General features: G+C 37.6%; 1 protein-coding gene across 9 annotated transcripts in view; it reads right to left on the bottom strand.

The window, feature by feature from the left end:
* The window catches only part of LOC145662658 (transient receptor potential cation channel subfamily A member 1-like), a 426395-nt gene that overhangs the window by 133159 nt on the left and 273604 nt on the right, over positions 1-19632 (bottom strand). The gene's annotated exons all lie outside the window — the stretch shown is intronic.

The following is a 19632-nucleotide window of genomic DNA, read 5'->3' as shown; positions in this document are numbered from 1 at the left end:
GTTGTGTGTAAATTCTTTATATATTAAATAGTTCTATTTTCCTCAAAAAATTGATTTGCAACTTTGTGTACATATACATAGAGTTTTAAATTTACATGTATTCGTATACATATTTCGTATGTTGCTTCAAAATGTATATGTAAATCTTATTTTTGAAGAAGTTCTTAGTAACTAGAAGCAATAACTTCTAACTTTATATGTGGGTTACCGCAAAAGTCATGGCAACTTTTTTTTTCTTTCTTACGAAAATGGTCACGCATCAAAAACTTCTGAAATATCGAAATGGAAGGTTAGCATATACGTAAACGTTACATGTAAGGAATTGTGTAAACATACACATCTCCATCAGAATATAGCACGAGAAAAAAAAAAGTAAAAATGATTGTTCGTATTATGGGAATATGTATTTATATCCAATCTATACGTAATATTTACATATGTATTAACTTTCCATTTGCATGTTTAAAAATTTCTTGCTTTGTTACCATTTTCGTTAGAAAAAATTTCCCATGAATTTTGTGATAACCCTCGTATTATTTTCAGTTTAGTACCTATAGCAACAGTCTTTGGTAATTGCTACCAAATGGTTTGGTCAAATTCACTAAATACGCGTTTAGTATTTCCAACCAAATTATTTGGTTCCAAGAACCAAATTTCGTTCATTTTAACCAAATTTTTGGTATTCCCAACCAAATTCTACTTGTTTGGTCATTATTTGGTCAAAATTACCAAATGCATATTTGGTACTGGTAACCAAATAATAGGTTCCTGCAACCAAACAAATCGTGACCAAACGATTTAGTGCTGGTGACCAAGCGTTTGGTTGGCGCTATATTGACCAAACGATTTGGTACCCAGGAACTATTTTTTGGTCAATTTGACCAAACTTTTTTTTCAGTGTATATACTTCTGAGAAAGAAATCACATGGATGGAAGTGATAGTCACAGTCTATGTCCGCCCCTAGGCACATACCTCACATGTACCTCGTGAACGTGCCTAGTATGTTCTAGGTATGTTCCCCATGCCGTAAAAGTCAATGAACCACAAAATTACTTCCCCAAAATATGTTAAATCGCCTATATGCGTAATGCGTTTATATTAAGGTGAGTCTAAACAACTCTAAACAAGTAAAACAAATGGAGGGCTACCCTAGGTCGGGCGCGAACCGCCAACCTTTGGATTAATAGCCGCGTGGTATTACAACTTGGCGAAAGAGACGATAAAGAGAACGTCGCTTGTAGAGGCATAAACTATTGAGGTCTTTTGAATTCGGATAATCAGAGTGCTCCTTTAACCGCATATATTCGACTATAACCGTTTGGGATCAGATAAAATCTGCTCGTCATGCAATTTTATAATAAATTGACGAGTGTCTATTTTATTTCATGGTTCTACCATATTCACTTTCAAATGATCGGCGACAATTGTCATCTAATAAAGTTGTGTTTATTGCTTCTAGTACACAATCGCTTAGAAAAAGAAGCAACGAATGCATCAAATGTGGGAGATGAATTTAGAACACCTAAATGGCGAATGCCTAGCACATCTTGTGCTGTTAGGATCTGAAACAATATGTACCTAAAGGACGTTCTTAGAGCATAACAGATATATGTCCCAAGTGACGACATAAAACAAATGACTGTTAGAGTGCGAAATTGAGCCAGGTATATAAATGCTATATTTGTGGTACATAGTTACAAACATCAATTAGGTGTAACAAGTACCTACAACTGTCTGTAGCTGAAGTACATACTTAGCACATGAATATCATATGTGTCAAGTGTCGGGTACCTAAAAAGTAGTTGCGACACCTAAATAGCACATGCCTAGCACATCTTGTGTTGTTAGGGACATGTTCTATCATCTTCACATATTCGAACACTCGGATGTTTCAATACTTGAACTATCAAATCTTTAGGAATAACAATAGTAATAATGATAATAATAAACTAATAATAATAATTATTATCTCATTGAAGATTAAAAGTTAGGAGCTTATTATCACTCAGGGCATAACATTACAACCACAAACGTGATATTCGGCAAAAATATTTTGGTTTTGTTTTGTGTCGCCCACGAGAAGAGGAATTTCTCATCTCGTTTCTAAAACAAAACAAAGAAAATTGAGACGAGAATTAACATTTTACATCCGAGACGGAACAAGGTTAACTCAAATTATCGTCTCGATTTGGAGATGAGAAATTAAACGAGACGAAAAGTATCGTGAACATTTCTCGTTTTATCTCGATTCTCGAAATAGTGTACGTCCATTCTTTAAGTAACAATTGCTTTCTAGACTGAATCTTATTCGCAATTTTGTTACTTTGTATTTCAGAGCTCGTAGAAATCATCATGTTCTGTGTAGGTATTTTTGTAGTAAAGCTTTTATAAATACTTCTGCATAACCTAAAAGTGGTTTATTACATCCCTTACTGTTCACTAATATTAAGTTATTTTTATTGCAGTTATTTTCCTTAAAACGTACAGTAGAATACTTTCTACATGAAACTATAGTGGAACGCTTTCGTTTAAAATTTTCGTAGTTGCAGAGGTGTGTCCTTGAGGTCCGGACAAGCTCCCGAAATCCCTGCTTATCTGTAAGTTTTGTCTAATTTTAAGGCAACTTTAAAAATGTTAATAAAATTATTATTATTATTATTATTATTATTATTATTATTATTATTATTATTATTATTATTATTATTATTATTATTATTATTATTACTGAATATATAAGACCTCAATATTACGTCCAATTGCAATGTAAATAAGCATACTGAAGTTGATAGGAAAAAGAAAAAGAAAGGATGAGATATTTTCGACAGATTTTTGTCCGAAAGGAAACGAGGGGGCAAAAAGAAGGTGTCAGTTCCTGGGCAATATAAATATCGAAACTTCGGATGCTTAAACAGAAACTAAGTAAGATTTGTCTTTATAATGATACATAGTAAGACGCTTTCTTTGGATAAAAGACTTTGGATTATGTATGCGTTATATTAATATTTTAACAAAATATACATACGAATATTATAAAGAATAGTTGCTATTTAGAAATTTTGGTTGAGCGGATATATGGAACGTGTTGGAGATGGCGGATGAAAATATTATTATTTCTAGCAGTAGGAGTATTAGTGGAGACGTTCGGAATAATTGCTAGGAAACAATATCGTTTCAGACACATTTATGACCCATACGAGGCCCTAAGCATGATCCTTATGTATTCATGAATTGTTTGCGAACCACGTCCCGTTCTCCTACAGTAAGAATCAAGTTTGTAGACCTACATGGGACGTCATATTGCTAGTACAGTATTTCCCCTGCGAAGAAAGCCGTTTCCACTCTAACTTATAAGACCGAAAGAAATTTAGTATTTTTCATTTTATTACACATCAGAAGTATGAATATTGTAACTTGGTAAAAAGAACTTACCGCAGCGGGAATCAAACACGGGACCCTTGCATTTCGAAACGAATGCTCACGCCACTACGCTAAGACTGCTCTGCTAGCAAGAGTCAAAAGAACATTCGTGTATGTAGCAAATTGCACACGTTTACGATAACGACGAAACACGGTGATTTCGGTCATGATAAAATACTATAGTCGAGAGACTTTAAATTAGAAAACAAAAATAGGAAGATGGAAAGCGGAGGACGGAAAATTTTCCGGAGAAACGAAAGAAGGAAAATTTTCAGGAAAACGGAATATTTTTCGGAAAGACGGAAGACGGATAATTTTCCAGAAAAACGGAGGACGGAAACTTTTCCGGAAAAGCGAAAGAGGGAAAATTTTTCGAAAACGGAATATGAAAATCTTCCGGAAAAACGGAAGACGGAAAATATTTCCGGAAAACGGAAGATGAAAAATTTTCCGAAAAAACGATAGACAGAAAATTTTCCGGAAAACTAAAGACGGAAAGTTTTCGGGAAAAACGGAAGGCGAAAAATTTTCTGGAAATGAAAATGTTCACTTGGAATAGTGACATTGGTCGTCTTACATTAAGAAAAATAACGAAAAATGCTACGCGAAAATAAGTAAATGAGGAAATGCTATTCAACTCAAACTTAATAGTGGATAGGAGAGAAAAAGTCGAATAAATCAGCGACGAAACACTCCTTCCTACTACATCTATTTGTACACTTTCTTAATTATGTTCTTTTTCTGTTTACGTGACGGCTTGCGAATCATTCGTTTGCACCGAAAAATTACGATCATGTGTGTGTTTCGGGGAATCCCCGATTATGCGTGTGCCTGCGGGGCAGACCCCTCGCAGTAAAGAGAGCTGGCAGTATGTTATTAGTACAACTGGTATGTTTATATTCCAACCATTTCTTCATTGCTTATCATGATCACTGTGATCTGCCAAGGTCACAGATACTGGGAGGCCGGGAGCAGCCTCCTCAAACTTAATGTGGACCCCGCATTGTATTTATAAATATACAATATTTTGCATAATTTGAATTCAATTTGTCTTAAAACTCTCATATATCCCTTCTGCATCTGAATGGATCCCCGAAGTTACAGACAAATCGGCGCCTTAGATTCTATAGAATCCACACTCAGTAGTCTTGTATCATTTCATGGGCGGGATTACACTACGGATTCCAACTGACCTCAGGCGTTAGAACATCGGACCGTCCCGACTGATTTTTCCTGTAAGTTTATTATTCAACTTAAACCGAAATGAGCCATAGACTTTTTAACCCGTAAGATAAATTCAATTCTACTGATGTAATTCAATTTTACACTATACCCTAGTGTTACCATCATGCAACTATAAGTGTCGAGAATTTCAAATACCGGTACTATTGACTATATATACCATAGTAAGTAGCACTATTTCAAACTAGCGCCAGCTATTAATATAATGATCTATTCCACATAATTTTCTTCATAGCTTTTCTCGCTAATTTTTCTTAACTGAAGGACGATTTCACCTAGTCATCAATACATCAATTCAATTCTTAATGCTGACTTATTATCTATGTTTCTGTATACATTTGAAAGTTTTACTTATTATTCTACATTCATGTTTTGTTACTAAATTATCAACTCCTAATGCTATCAAAGTATTTATTTTTTTAATTTCAGAAACGTAGATGATAATCTAGGTGCTGCTACCTCTATATCTCAGATTATCGCTTCACCTGGCGCAAGCTCAAATGCATCTAAAGTAACAGAAAGATTCAAGAAAAAATGTTTTACAAATAAGGGAACATAGTAGTACGTAAGAAACAGAATAATTCTGTCTCATCTCAGAACCTTGTTCTCCAGCAAGAGCAGAAGTGCTTCATAGTAAAATAAGTAATATGGTACCAAAGAATCTTTTTCCTTTGCTTTTCGTTGAAGCAGTTCGGTTTCTTGAATTTGTGAATGAAATAAAACCAAATTACCAGTCACCATCCAGGAGAACTGTGACTCGCCCTATTTAGCCTTATTTTCTAAGGAGAAGTGTGGCTGCAGAATCGATTGCTTTGACAACAGATAGCTGGACTTCGCATGCTACGGAAAGTTATATTACAATCACAGCCCACTATATGCTTCCATCTAAGTTCAATAAGTTCAGTCTTTCAAATAATTGGAATAGAAGTGAGGCACACAAGGATTAACCTAACTCAGCATTTAGCACATGTTGCAGAGTAGTGGAACAGTTAAGATAAAATACATGCAATTGTCTATGACAATGCTAGTAATGTCACAAGTGCGGTAGGAGAACTTCCGTATGCAAGCATATGTTGTTTTGTTCAGACCTTACAACTCTCTATAAATAAGGGTCTTGCAATAGAAAAATCGAGAAAATGTTAAGTGTTGCTAGTCGGATTGTTTCCCACGTTAAACATAGTATATTGGCAACGTCAGAACTGGAAAAACAGTAAAGGTTATTAGGATTGGCAGTACATTCCCTTATACAGCAAGTTAAAACTCTGTGGAACAGAATACATGGAATGCTTGAGAGATTGGTAGAACAAAGAAGAGCTCTTAACAATAAATTATCAAATAGAAATGTAACAAAGACGTCAGATTGCAAGAAGTTTAACCCTTTAAAGATTTCCACTTTCTAAGGTAAATTTTAGACTTTCACTCAAACTGCTACTACTGTCTTACTATTTATCGAAGGATCATGGTTCATACCTCGTTTTTCTCACGATAGAAAATACTTACCAACGGTACCACGTGTCCGTATCATAAACCTTAACCGGAAAAATCAAGAACAACGGAATTTTTCTCAAAACATCAACCCTTCGTAACACTTGCGCCCCTCGGGCCCGGCTCCGGTTTCACGAAGGGATCTAAAAATAATTGATAAATACCCAAAGGTACACACAATCCTTATGCAAAGTTTCAAAACTGATATCTTGAAAATTAAAAGCGTGAAAAAGTTTTGAAATTTGTCTTAAGAAAAAAGTCACGCCCCTTCGCCCCACATGGCGCCGCCAATTTAATCATCCGGTTCCAAAACGCATCTACGGTGTTCTTTGGTCCATCCTCAACTTGAAAAATAAAAAAAATCCCCGCTTAAATATCTGTTATAAACCTAAATAAGCGGTCAAAGACGATACTAAATATACCAGTACTCTTTAAAAGGTTAAACTTCCTACAGACTAGAAATGACCACATTTTCAGGGAAAATGGAATATAATTCTTCCGGAAACTGGAAAATTAGAAAGGAAAGACGGAAAATTTTCCGCAAAAATGAAAACGGAAAATTTTCCGGAAAAGCGGAAGACGGAAAATATTCCGCAAAAACGGAAAAAATGCGGAAAAACGGAAACAGAAAATTTTCCGGAAAATCGGAAGACGGAAAATTTTCCAAAACAACGGAAAACGGAACATATAAACCGGAAAACTCGGAAATGGCCATCCCTAATACAAACACGCAAGGACATGAAGAAGGAAATAGTTTTAATAGTAATTCGACCTCTTAACTGGAATCTGATGCCTCAGACCATTTTATTTTCTGATTCACCGAAAGTATCTCTGTAACTTGTCTCTATTATACTTAGTAATACTTGTTGTATAGTTATTTTCAGGAACCTTGAACGACAGGGACAAGAACACAGATACATCGAGGACATACAATTTCAAAGGATCACCCACCGGGAATCGAACACGGGACCACGAGCACTGAACTATCTGAGGCAGTGGTGACGTGGGTCAGTGAACAAATTGACGCACCACCTACCGTCACCCACTCTGACCCACTCTTCATCGACTCACCACCCACCAAAACATATTGTCATCAACTCTGACACATGATCCACGGCCTCTTGTTTACTGACTGAAGAGTTTATACTTGTAATAAAATCATGTTGTTAAATTCTAACTAATCAGAGTTTGAATTTGAGTTTGAATTATTTTTACAAACCAACCCACTATCAATTTTGCATAGATAGAAAGTGCCACCACTATCATAAAGAATTTTAAAAGATGGTCTCTGACGTTCTGTTTATTTTCAATAAAGAGTTAATATACTGAATTGCAGCTCTGTAAGTTTAATGGCTTGTGAGATACTCAATTTGTTTCGCAAAAATTCGGATCCGCACTACTCCTTAAGATATTATTATAATGAAAGTGATATGATAACATCTCACTTTGGATTAAGGCCTAACTATATACCAAAAGTCATTTCATTTGACTTTGCAATTTATCCGTGGTAATTAGGCACACATAGTTTCTCCATTTTTATATAATAATATATATATTGTAGTGATTCAAAAGTTTATTTTTTCAGTAGTTTCTGAAAACTCACAGGCTGTGTGTCTTGAAAGCCAAGTAGTAGTATAAATCCTATTGCTATTATTGAAATTACAAATATCAATATTCAGAAGATCCCTACAGTTCTTTTTTCACTTAGAGATACTCATCTGAGGTAAGTAAACATAAACAAATGAAAAAGGAAGGGTAATGGAGGCCTTGAGAGAAAAACGTAGACAAATTCACCAGTGTTCAGAAGCATATTTTTAGATCACGCTTGACCCTATTCATAGGAGCTAAATACGCGGTTCTGGTTAGTTATTCGTTTCTCGCCACGTAGCAGAAAAATAGCAGAAATTCAGGCCATGTTACTGACTGTTTTCGTGGTTGCGTGTACTAGCGCAATGGGCTAGTAATTATAATTGTTTTTGTTGAAGGTTCAAACCCGGGTCAAGGATTTTTTATTTTTATATTTTACTTTTAAATTTTCATAACACTTTTTTTTTTCATTAAAATAAGATGAATCATACTCAAAAAAAGTGTTTTACTTACGTTACGCGTGCAGTTTTGCTACACGGATCGATAGTATAGGCGGTAGTAGTAGTAGTATAAGTAGTGGTGGTATAGGAACGGTTCGAAGCCGCGTAGGGGTCGTTTTGTTCCACCTTGATTGCCATTATATTAACCTCAGATGCTTCTTCAATTATTTTCTTCTTTAATTCCAACAAAGTGACAATTTTCTTCTATTACTATAATACACAATACATACAGCAGAAGGTTTGGGCAATCGCAAACTGCAAAAAATCAGAAACATGTATTAAGTTTCTATACGCAAAAGGGAAACAAATATTTTTTTTCGTTTTCCGCGGAAAAAACTGTTTTAGAGTGCAAACGCCTCGACCAAAATTGTGAAAGTTGAGGGTGGAACTTTCTATATATGCAAAATTGATAGTGGGTTGGTTTATAAAACTAACTCAATTCAAAGTCAAATTCAAACTCTGATTAGTTAAAATTAAGAACATGATTTTATTACAAGTATAAACTTTTTAGTCAGTAAAGAAGAGGTCGTGGATCATGTGTCAGAGTTTTTGACGATGTGTTTTGGTGGGTGATGAGTAGATGGTGGTGGGTCAGAGTGGCTCATGGTGGGTGGTGGGTCAGAGTGGGTCACGGTTGGTGGTTGGTCGTGGTAGGTCTGAGTAGGTCATGTTGTGGGTCAGAGTAAGCCACGGTGAGTGGTGGGTCATGGTGGGTCGTGGGTCACGGTGGGTGGTGAGTCAAGTTGTTCATTGACCCACGTCATCACTGCCTCAGATAGTTCAGTGCTCGCGGTCCAGTGTTCGATTCCCAGTGGGTGATCATTGAAATTGTATCCTCGATGTATCTGTGTTCGTGTCCCTGTCGTTCAAGGTTACTGAAAATAACTGTAAAACAAGTGCTACTAAGTATATTAGAGACAAGTTACAGAGATACTTTCGGTGAATCAGAGAAGAAAATGGTCTGAAGCATCAGATTCCAGTTAAGGGGTCGAAATACTCTTAAAAACAGATTCCCCTTCATGTCCTTGCGTGTTTGTATGTCTATTTTTGTTTTGTAATTTAAAGTCTCTCCACTATAGTATCATATCATGACCGAAATCACTGTGTTTCGTCGTTATCGTAAACGTGTGCAATTTGCTACATGCACGAATGTTTCTGACTCTTACTTACAGTAGCAGAGCAATCTTAGCGTACCGACGTGAGCATTCGTTTCCTAATGCAAGGGCCCCGTGTTCGATTCCCACTGCGGTAAGTTGTTTTTACCAAACTACAATATTCATACTTCTGATGTGTAATAAAATGAAAAATTCTCAATTTCTTTCGCTTTTCTTCGCAGAAAAAATATTGTACTAGCAATATGACGCCACATGTCTGTTTACAACCTTGAATCGTTCTGCAAAAGAACGGAACGTGGTTAGCAAACAATTCATGAATACATAAGATTCATGCTTGGGCCCTAGTATGGGTCATAAATGTTTCTGAAACAATATTGTTTCTTAACAATTATTCCGAACGTCTTCCACTAATACTCCTGCTCCTACATTTTCGTTCGCCATTTCCAAAACGTTCCATATATCCGTTCAACCAAAATTTCTAAACAGCAACTATTCTTTTTTATATTCGTATGTATATTTTGTTAAAATATTAATATAACGCATACATAATCCAAAGTCTTTTATCCAAAGAAAGCGTCTTACTATGTATCATTATGAAGACAAATCTTACTTAGTTTCTGTTTAAGCATCCGAAGTTTCGATATTAATATTACCCAGGAACTGACACCTTCTTTTTGCCCCCTCGTTTCCTTTCGGACAAAAATCTGTCGAAAATATCTCTTATCCTTTTTTTTTCTTTTTCTATCAACTTCAGTATGCTTATTTACATTGCAATTGGACGTAATATTGAGGTCTTATATATTCAGTAATAATAATAATAATAATAATAATAATAATAATAATAATAATAATAATAATAACAATTTTATTAACATTTTTAAAGTTGTCCTAAAATTAGACAAAACTTACAGATAAGTAGGGATTTCGGGAGTTTGTCCGGACTTCCAGGACACACCTCTGCAACTACGAAAATTTTATACGAAAGCGTTCAACTATAGTTTCATGTAAAAAGTATTCTATTGTACGTTTTAAGGAAAATAACTGCAATAAAAATAACTGAATATCACTGAACATTAAGGCATATAATGAACTAACTTTCAGGATATGCAGAAGTAATTATAAGAGCTTTACTACAAAAATACCTACACAGGCCATAATAAATTCAATGAGCTCGAAATACAAAGTAACACAATTGCGTATAAGATTCAGTCTAGAAACCAATTGTTACTTAAAGAATGGGCATACATTATATCGAGAATCGAGATAAAACGAGAAATGCTTATGATACTTTTCGTCTCGTCTCAACCCCAAAATCGAGACGATAATTTGAGTTAACCTTGTCCCGTCTCGAATGTAAAATGTTAATTCTCGTCTCAATTTTCTTTGTTTTGTTTTAGAAACGAGATGAGGAATTCCTGTTCTCGTGGGCGACACAAAACAAAACCGATATATTCGTGCCAGGTTTCTGGTTCTAATCAAGCAGACCTCAGCGATAAGAAGCTCGTAACTTTTAATATTCAATGTGATAATAATTATAATTATTAGTTTATTATTATTATTCTTTCTATTGTTATTATTAAAGATTTTATAGATCAAGTATTGAAACATCCGAGTATTCAAATATATAAAGATTGTGGAACATGTGTCATCGCAGATCAATCGCCACCGAAAATTCTAAAGTAAAAGAAAAATATACTGGTCGTTCGTGATCCAAGTTGATTACCTTCAGGTTACTGGTCGAGTGTCTTCACCACTGAACCACAATTACTTCACAGTAATTGATTCGTTTTTAGTTTGTTTACGAGTGAAATATACGTGACATATTTCATTCAGAATAAAGGAGTTTTGTATTGTTTTTTAGAAAATCTGAAATGTTAATAATTTAGTGAATAGTTATATAATAACCTCCGAGTTCTCAATTAAATATTACTGTGTTTTGAGTTTGAGTAGTAACAAACCACTATTTTAAGCGAAGAGAAAAGGCTCTTTATTTAATCGCGCCCAAATCAGTATCACTTTAGGTGAGTGGCAGTTCGCATCAAGCCGCCGTGGAGACAACACTGGTGCTCTGGTGCTTACGCAATGTACTATAGGCTATAGTATAGTGGACCATATATACGTTAGGTGTATTTCATTGCTTTCATTTCTATATCGACTCAATTTTACTGAATTAGGAAATATACTCCGTACTCTAAATTATTGCCGTTTCGGCGTAGTGTCACTTTATCAGTGCAGAAGTAAATATGGAGATCTTCAATTTAAACTAGAATTTGACACTGTTTCGTGCAGTTCAACCAGTTCCCTTGGAAATCTACCATTGGATGAACTTCACTTTCCCAGGTATTTTTGATTACATTAGTGCCATGCAGTTAAATAGTGAAAACTTTTGTATTTTTCTAAAATTCAAAACGCAACAAGAATACGATTTCTTTGCAGCTCAGGCCCCTAGTGAGGTCCCATCCACTCATTCAAATAAGGAAGTCAGAATTATTTCCGCCGCAGATCCAACTACCCTCCTTCGTGTGTTTGAGTTCTCTATCGAGGCACCAAATAACTTATTGAGTGAGGTTTTTAGTGCGTATGGTTCAGTGAATAAACTTGAAAATCAGGAATGGGCCCCTCCTTATCCACCTGGTAACAAAACTGGAACTCGCCATGTACACATTAAACTGACATCTCATGTGGCATCGTGACTTCTAGTCCATGGTTATAAAGTAGGAGTATCATATAGTAGTCAACCAATTACATGTTTTCGCTGCCACAGCTCTATGCACAAAGTAGCGAACTGCGGACTGAAACGGGAGGCTCAACTCCCGGGGGGAGCGAGTATAATCCCGACCACTTCCCCATCAATTCCTCGCATGACAGAACTCGGAAAAGTGACTCCTATGACCTCCATCAAATTAGCCCCATAGGTCATTTCTACAAAATCTGGTGACCAAGATGATCTTGAGCATCGACCCTCGGTACAAGACCCAGAAGAGTTCCCTGCACTTACAATCAAGTCCATTGAGAAAGCGAAGGAAGTTACCCAACTTCCAAGTAAACGAGTGCCTTTATCGAGTACATTGGAGGCCTTCGGCATACGAATTAAGCAGCATATCCCCTCACACACCATGGAGATTGAACCAAACCCATCACCAGTTGAGGATAGGGAGGTCTCGCAAGATACACAGGAAGAGAATCTTGAACCCCTTGAAAGCGATTTTCTGCAGCATCAGACAAAAGGGCTTCATTTAAGTGGTTATTTCTAAAGAAAAAAGACGAAAATTATCCCGGAAGGAAGAATGGACTTCTACCTTGGAAGGCAGCATAGTCTCTCTTACTCGCCCAAAACAGGTGTTCGACACAGATACATAAGTTATTGGACTTCAAGGTCAATGGATACGAAACCACACCAAGTAGTGTTGTGTGTGACTCCTTTTTGTTATGTTTTTGTTTTTTCTCTTCGTCACGTGTGTACAATACAAGTGCCCTCCGATTCTAATAGTGCAAGTGTGCTGATTGGAATCGCGCTTAATATCATTTCTCCCACCACCAGGAGATCCTTGAGTGTTAGTTATGTTTAAATCTACTATCGACGTATGTGTATTCTTTTACCTGCAGGCCTAGCCTATTCATTTACATGTATCATGGATTTTGAAGTTACTTTTTGCTTCCACTCTTAGTTTTAAGACTCATATTAAATTTTAGTAGAACAAACTTACATAGATCTCGACATTGCACAGAAGTGTTATACTACGAAATTTTCCTCTATATGACTGTGATAAACTCTTTATCCTTTCTCACGATAAATTGAAATCGCACAAGTAGTGGCGATAAAAAAGCATATTTAAAACAATTTCCCACATGCCATAAACCGGATATAGTTTGTGTGCAAGAACTTATACATGATTCATTTAACAATATACTGGACTATGATGTGTTTGCTAATCTAGGACCCACCATTGGAGTAGGGATGTTTATCAGAAAAGGATTGAGTTGTACCAATCTTACTCTCTCCCCTGACGGACGTATTATTCATTGTGTCATACAGGGGCATCTGGTCGTCGAACTATACTCTTTTTCTGGGTATACAACTAAGAAGGAACGGGTTGAATTTTACGGCAAAAGTTTGCCACAATTCCTGCCTCTACATATTTCTCGTATGGTGATGATGGCTGATTGGAATACCACTGAAACCAGTCTAGATTCAATTCCTCCAACCCCCCCCCCCTTGTGCCGGATTTTTGGAATTTTTGCGGGCTTATCACTTAAGGCATGTAGTCATTGTTTCCAACTCACCGAGGATCTATACTCATTGTACTTCATATTCGAAAAGTAGGATCGACAAAATATGTCACTCCTGACTTGTTTCACACTATTATTGTGTACAGACTATTTATTGTATCATTTTTCACCGATCATGCAGCGCTCAAGCTCCAAATAAAAACAGATCAACCCCTGCCTGCCCTCAGCAGGAGAGGATATTGGAAGTTAAATACATCATTACTTCATCACGACGGTTATCGGGAGGAACTGGCACAACAGTATTTCTATTGCGAATGGATGCAACAATATTTTCCAGATCTCGCCTCTTGGTTGACCTTTCTTAAACCTAAAATCGCTCGGTTAGTTCAAGACAAAGGACGCGAAACGCGAATCGGCAGTTGATGTTTGAATTCCTCTATCAGGCATTGCGTCAGGCATGGTGTGCGGGCCCTCACTACAGAAGAAACGCACCGTGTAACAGCTCAAACTACGACTACAAACTCTCCAGGCTCCCACACTCATGCCTTCTTTTATTAATGAGATCACATATTATAGGCTTGCCCAGGAAATTGTCACTATTTACGAAGTTGCACGTCTGTTGCACCGACGGAAACAGGCTACAACAGTATCTTTCCGCCTCCCGAATGGTGGTATCACTAGTGATTCGATTCAGATCCTAAACGCTTTTCGAGAGTATTACTATAAATTTGTTCAATCCCGACCTTCTGACACCAATGTTACAACTCAGTTTTTGTCGATTATTCCCTAACTGATTAAGCAGGAAGAGAGTCGTGATCTTATGCGCCGCATAACTTCCCAGGAAATATGGATGGTCCTCCAGGCAACAAAAGAAAAAGGCGCGCCAGGATATAAAGGTCTGCCGTACGCGTTCTATAAACAATACTGGGCTATTCTTTCAGATACCCTAGTCAAGCTGTTTAATACATATTTAACGGGAGGCCCCATCCGCGGTAACGTCGGAATCACAATATTCATCCCAAAATCCGCCAATTCCCAGGCTGTACAGGAGTACAGACCCATTACTTTACTGCCTACCGATTTGAAACTGTTCACCAAAATTATGACGGCACGTTTAATACCCATTTTACACAAGTATATTAGTCCATACCAGGCAGCCACCTACCCCAAATATAACATTTATTATGTGTTACGTTCGTTACGGGATTTTACAGCGTACTTACAAACTCGGCGCATTATAGCGGGGGTCCTTCGCATAGATTTTTCTTCCGCATATGACTGCATTGATCACGGGTTCCTTCTTCAAACTTTAGACACCTGGGATTTCCTCCTACATTTCAACAAGTCATAAGTCAATTCTACCGATCGGCCCAATGTCGAGTTCAGATCAATGGTCATGTTCCCGAACCATTTGCTCTCCAACATGGATTAAGGCAAGGCGATAGTATCTCGACGAGCCTCTTTGTGATAGTTCTAGATACCTATCTCCGGGCCCTGGCTCAGATTATCTCTCCCGGTATACCGGAATATCATCAATTACACGCCTTCGGATTTGCGGATGACGTGGACATAATTGGAACTAAGCCCGAAGATATGCTAACCACCATCTGCATAACTCACGAGTTCACCCAGTACTCCGGCTTGGCATACAATAAACACAAGAGCGAACTCCTGTCATTTCACGGATTCTCTCTTCCCTTCTTACCTGATTCACGTACTCACATTCCAATGGTTGATGCTTTAACAGTTCTCTGCATAACTTTTCATAGCGATGCAAGCAAACAAATGGATACTGTCTGGCGTCCTATAGTTAATCAGATTAAGCAGATGCTATACTTACAACAGTTCTGCTGTCTGCATATAATACATAAGATTCAATATCTCAACCAGTATGTTGCTACTAAACTTTGGTACTACGCGCGCACCTTTCCCCTCCCTTCTGTTTACGCTCGCCAAAATTGAATCTGTATTTATGTGGTTTCTTTGGCGGGGCTACTTCTTCCGCCCCCGCCACGACACTATTTATCTTCCTCGCAGAGAAGGGGGCCTTGGACTCGTAAACATTCGCCTTAAAAGTCAAGTATTATACATGCTAGATGCGCATCAAGACGTTGAGCCCCACATGGACTATACGCGGGTGTGGATCGAATGTTTCTGGCCCGAATACTCTCAACCAAGGAATCCGCCTTTCTGCAGATTTGGCAACTTATGTCCTACATATGTCACCAATCTTGTTCAAGCATGGCCATATTCTGGTGAGCTTGCTACCCCTACTACATATACTCCCCAAACCTTATACCAGCAATTGTGGAGAGCATCACTTGTAGATGTGCGTTTTCGGGTACAGGATATGTTCCCTAATAAACAACAGCGCCAAATATGGCAAAATCTACGAACGAATGTCCTCCCTTTGCACACACAAGCAGTATGGACGACCATAGTTCATCAACTGCCCGCCACACAAGAATGAGTTGCGCGCAGTGGACGTGCCACAACCCTCACCTGCAAATATTGTGGCCACTCCGACACATTACAACATCGCTACACGTCATGTTCAGGTGCCAAAAATATTTGGAACCTCCTCCTCCGTATGTTGAACTTGATCTGTCGTACACCAGTTTCTTTATTTACCGTAGATCTCCTATTCTTTCCTGCATTTCAGTATTACCCAAAAACAAAACACAATACGGTCCTCTGGTTAGTTGGTACCACATTGTTATACAGAATTCATCGTTCCATGCCGTGGAATGATGAATGCTATATTTTGACTTTTTACAACGGGAACGCCACAAATATTTTTCAGTCGATCTAGAAAGTCTTTCAGTGGCTTTATGGAAGCGGCTCTGTTCCACCTGTCGGGAAGGACCGGGAGGCAATAAGTTGCGCTTGTTAACATTTTCCTTCATGTGATGCATAACCATCATCATCGTATAGACGAGTAGGTTCGCTCAGACTCACACCTAGAAATTTCTTACCAGTGGTCGGCCCTAGATTACGCCTATATTGTATTCATGCAATTTTCCTATGTAATATTAGTGACTTTAAAATAAATGCTAAAAGAGGTTAACATTGTTTTTTTCTAAACCGGTGATCCGAGTTCGAGTCTCCCCCTCGCCATTTATAACTTTTTAAAATGTTTCATTTACAAGGATGGGCTCCAGTTAGATGCTGCTGAATGAAAGATAATCTCCAGTGGATAAATTCAGAGATGATGTAATCCTGAAAATAAAGGAAGAAAAATGAATGGAGAAAACGAGTTACATAGTTAATTGTGTTAATGGTTCTATATTTGATATTAACCGTTAATTTCGTGCATTTTTAAATTGTTGTTTATTGACACCATATTCTCATTTTTTCTCCTTGTGTCTCAATGTGTAAATTTTTATAAATATTATTCAAATCAAGAACTTTCAGTTATACGAATTAACAACCTAAGGGGAAATATAACTAAGGCCAACATTTGACTCGTTATTTCCGAAATACAGCTTGATTTACTGCGACGATTGTGTGAAAATTGGACCTTCAGATTACGCCATGTAAGTGCTAGCCGCGATGGTCATATGCCCGAAATCATAATCGAAAATAAATGTCATAAAATGATCTGTCAAATAAAGCCAATTTCATGGACACTAAAAATATTCTTCTGTGTTTTATTTGAACATAAAATTCTCCGCCTCTAAAATAAAACACCTTTTAGTACTGGATTGATGGACTTAGTAACCTTACAATTTTGTAAATCCGCGGGAGCTCATGTGGTTCGGATTCCACGTTAATCAGTAGGTCCACGTCTCATATAGCCTCGCTGCTGAACGGGACGTAAAACTCAAAGTCAATCAATCAATCAATCAATTTTGTAAATCCCACTGCGTGGTTCTAATAAATGAAAATACAGGACAACTCGCAAAGCTATGTTGATGATAGGGTCCTTTGGTCCACACATTTGTCTATTTCGATTATTACCAAGAATAGTCTTAGTTGCTAAATTGGAAAATGATAGCTTACTAAACAATCAATAAAAATGTAATTAAATAAACTATCACTCCGCGACCGCGGAGGTCACCGCGACGACTCGTGAAGTCTAGGCTCTACATGAATCATAGAACTGCTTTTCCACATGTGTGATGCTTCGGAGAATTCGCAACGATTCGTAGAGCTGCCTTCCGTTTGAGGTAACGTAAAACCACAGAAGTGCACCAACAATGTTGCCAAACTTACAACACATGGCAAATTTGTAACGTCCCAGATAGACATTCCAATCTGAAGAAAATAGTATAAAAGTTACTATTTGATAGATGTCAGAACTTATGCTAGATACAGTCATTTACTAAAAAAGTGAGTTGCTTAGATTTATGTTCATCTTTTATTCTATTTCTTCTCTCTTAGATTCGAGTAAGCATTACCGTAGGCAGTGCTTAAAGTGACATCAGATGAGGTGACGGTATGGAACAAATATGACCACTTAGAGCACTAATTTTGACAGAACCCTAAAAAGTATCTCTATTCCTGACATTTTTGCACTATTTTTGACGTGAAAATCTATAGAAAGAGAATGAGTGAGTGAGTGAGGACTAATATGTAAATGCTTTACTCCCCATTATCATCAACCTAGTATTCAATGAATATTGTTTTCCGTTTTATTCCATTGTATTGCATTGTCTTGTAATCCACTAGTATTTAATGATTTTTTCCAATTTTATTTCCATTTTGAAAAGCTTCTAGTCTCATTTTGTATCGTGGTCAACACTGGTTTTCTTATACCAGGCTTAGAGGTCTGCACGGGCCTGAATTTTTAGCCCGAGCCCGGCATGTGATTTTACAATGTGAGGCCCGACCCGAGTCCGAAATATGTTTTAGCATTTAGGCCAGAGCTTGTGTGATAATCAAATGAGCCCGAACTAAAGAAACTTGATAATTAACGCAAAATTGTATTTTTATTTAGAGCAATTAGAGGTTTAATTTTCCAGTTGTGCTTTGAAAATTCTCCAGAAAGAATGGTGTAATATATGTCGTTGTACAGTATATTTACAAAGTTAGGCCCGAGAAATATGGTTTTATATTTAAAAATTCACGGCCCGAGCCCTTGCAGACCTCTAACCAGACTGTCCCGGAAGTCCTGCACCATCAGCACACTGACCTGCATGAGGTAAAACTTTGGAAGGATAGCTGAAAACTGTTAGCAGGCATAGAGGATAGGTTCGTGGGATCAAGTGAAGGCAAGTACTGCGTGTGTAGCGAGCGTTCCTGTAAACCCAGATGGGCAGGCAACATGAGGACTAAATTTCAACTCGAACTGTGCTACGATTTTTATTGAAAAAAGGACTAACTGCAGAAGCTGTAGCGAAGGAAAGGACACCGTACAAAAAGCATTGCATTTCCTCGTCTGTCCGATGTGGATGTTTGTTTGGATATGTTGTAGCTGAGGACCTCCCGGGAAATTGTTTATATAGGGTCAACTCCCTATGACTAACCCTGTGCCCTTCAGAGATCACCAAAGGTCACACAATGGTCACTTTTGGTGACCTCTGGAGGTCACAAGGTTTGTCATAGGAAGTTGGCTCCATGTAAACAATTGACCGGGGGTCCTCAGCTAAAACATATCCAAAAATCACGCAAATTGGACAGACAAGGAAATGCAGTGCTTTTTGTATGGCGTTCTTTGTCGTTATAACACTGACAGCAGAACAGAGCAGAACAAAGATATACTGGATCGATCGACAGCTACCCGTTGGTTCACAAAATTTACTTCGGGTGATTTAAGCCTCGCGGACAAACCCCGTAAGGGTAGATCTCCGATGGATATTAACGGCCCTCTGCAAGATGCTGTAAGTGCTGAACCACAATCGAGTACGTGTGTGTTAGGAAGAGTAGTTTGGACATCCAAATCGGAAGGAAATCATCGATTGCATGCCATGCATTACGTCAATAAACTGCCCCGACAAAGTCCTCATGAGCTGACAGAGGAGCATGCCCAGCTCGGAGTGGCAATCTGCTAGAATTTGTTTTAAAAAATCCGCGTGATCTTCGTCTCTGGTGTAGAATTGTGACAGGAGATAAG

Source organism: Thermobia domestica, chromosome 1 (genome assembly GCF_964235325.1).
Source record: "Thermobia domestica chromosome 1, izTheDome1.hap1.1, whole genome shotgun sequence".
In the NCBI taxonomy this organism is placed as follows: Eukaryota; Metazoa; Arthropoda; class Insecta; order Zygentoma; family Lepismatidae; genus Thermobia; species Thermobia domestica.
Note: the sequence above shows the minus strand (reverse complement) of the source record. Positions and strands in the feature narration are given on the sequence as shown.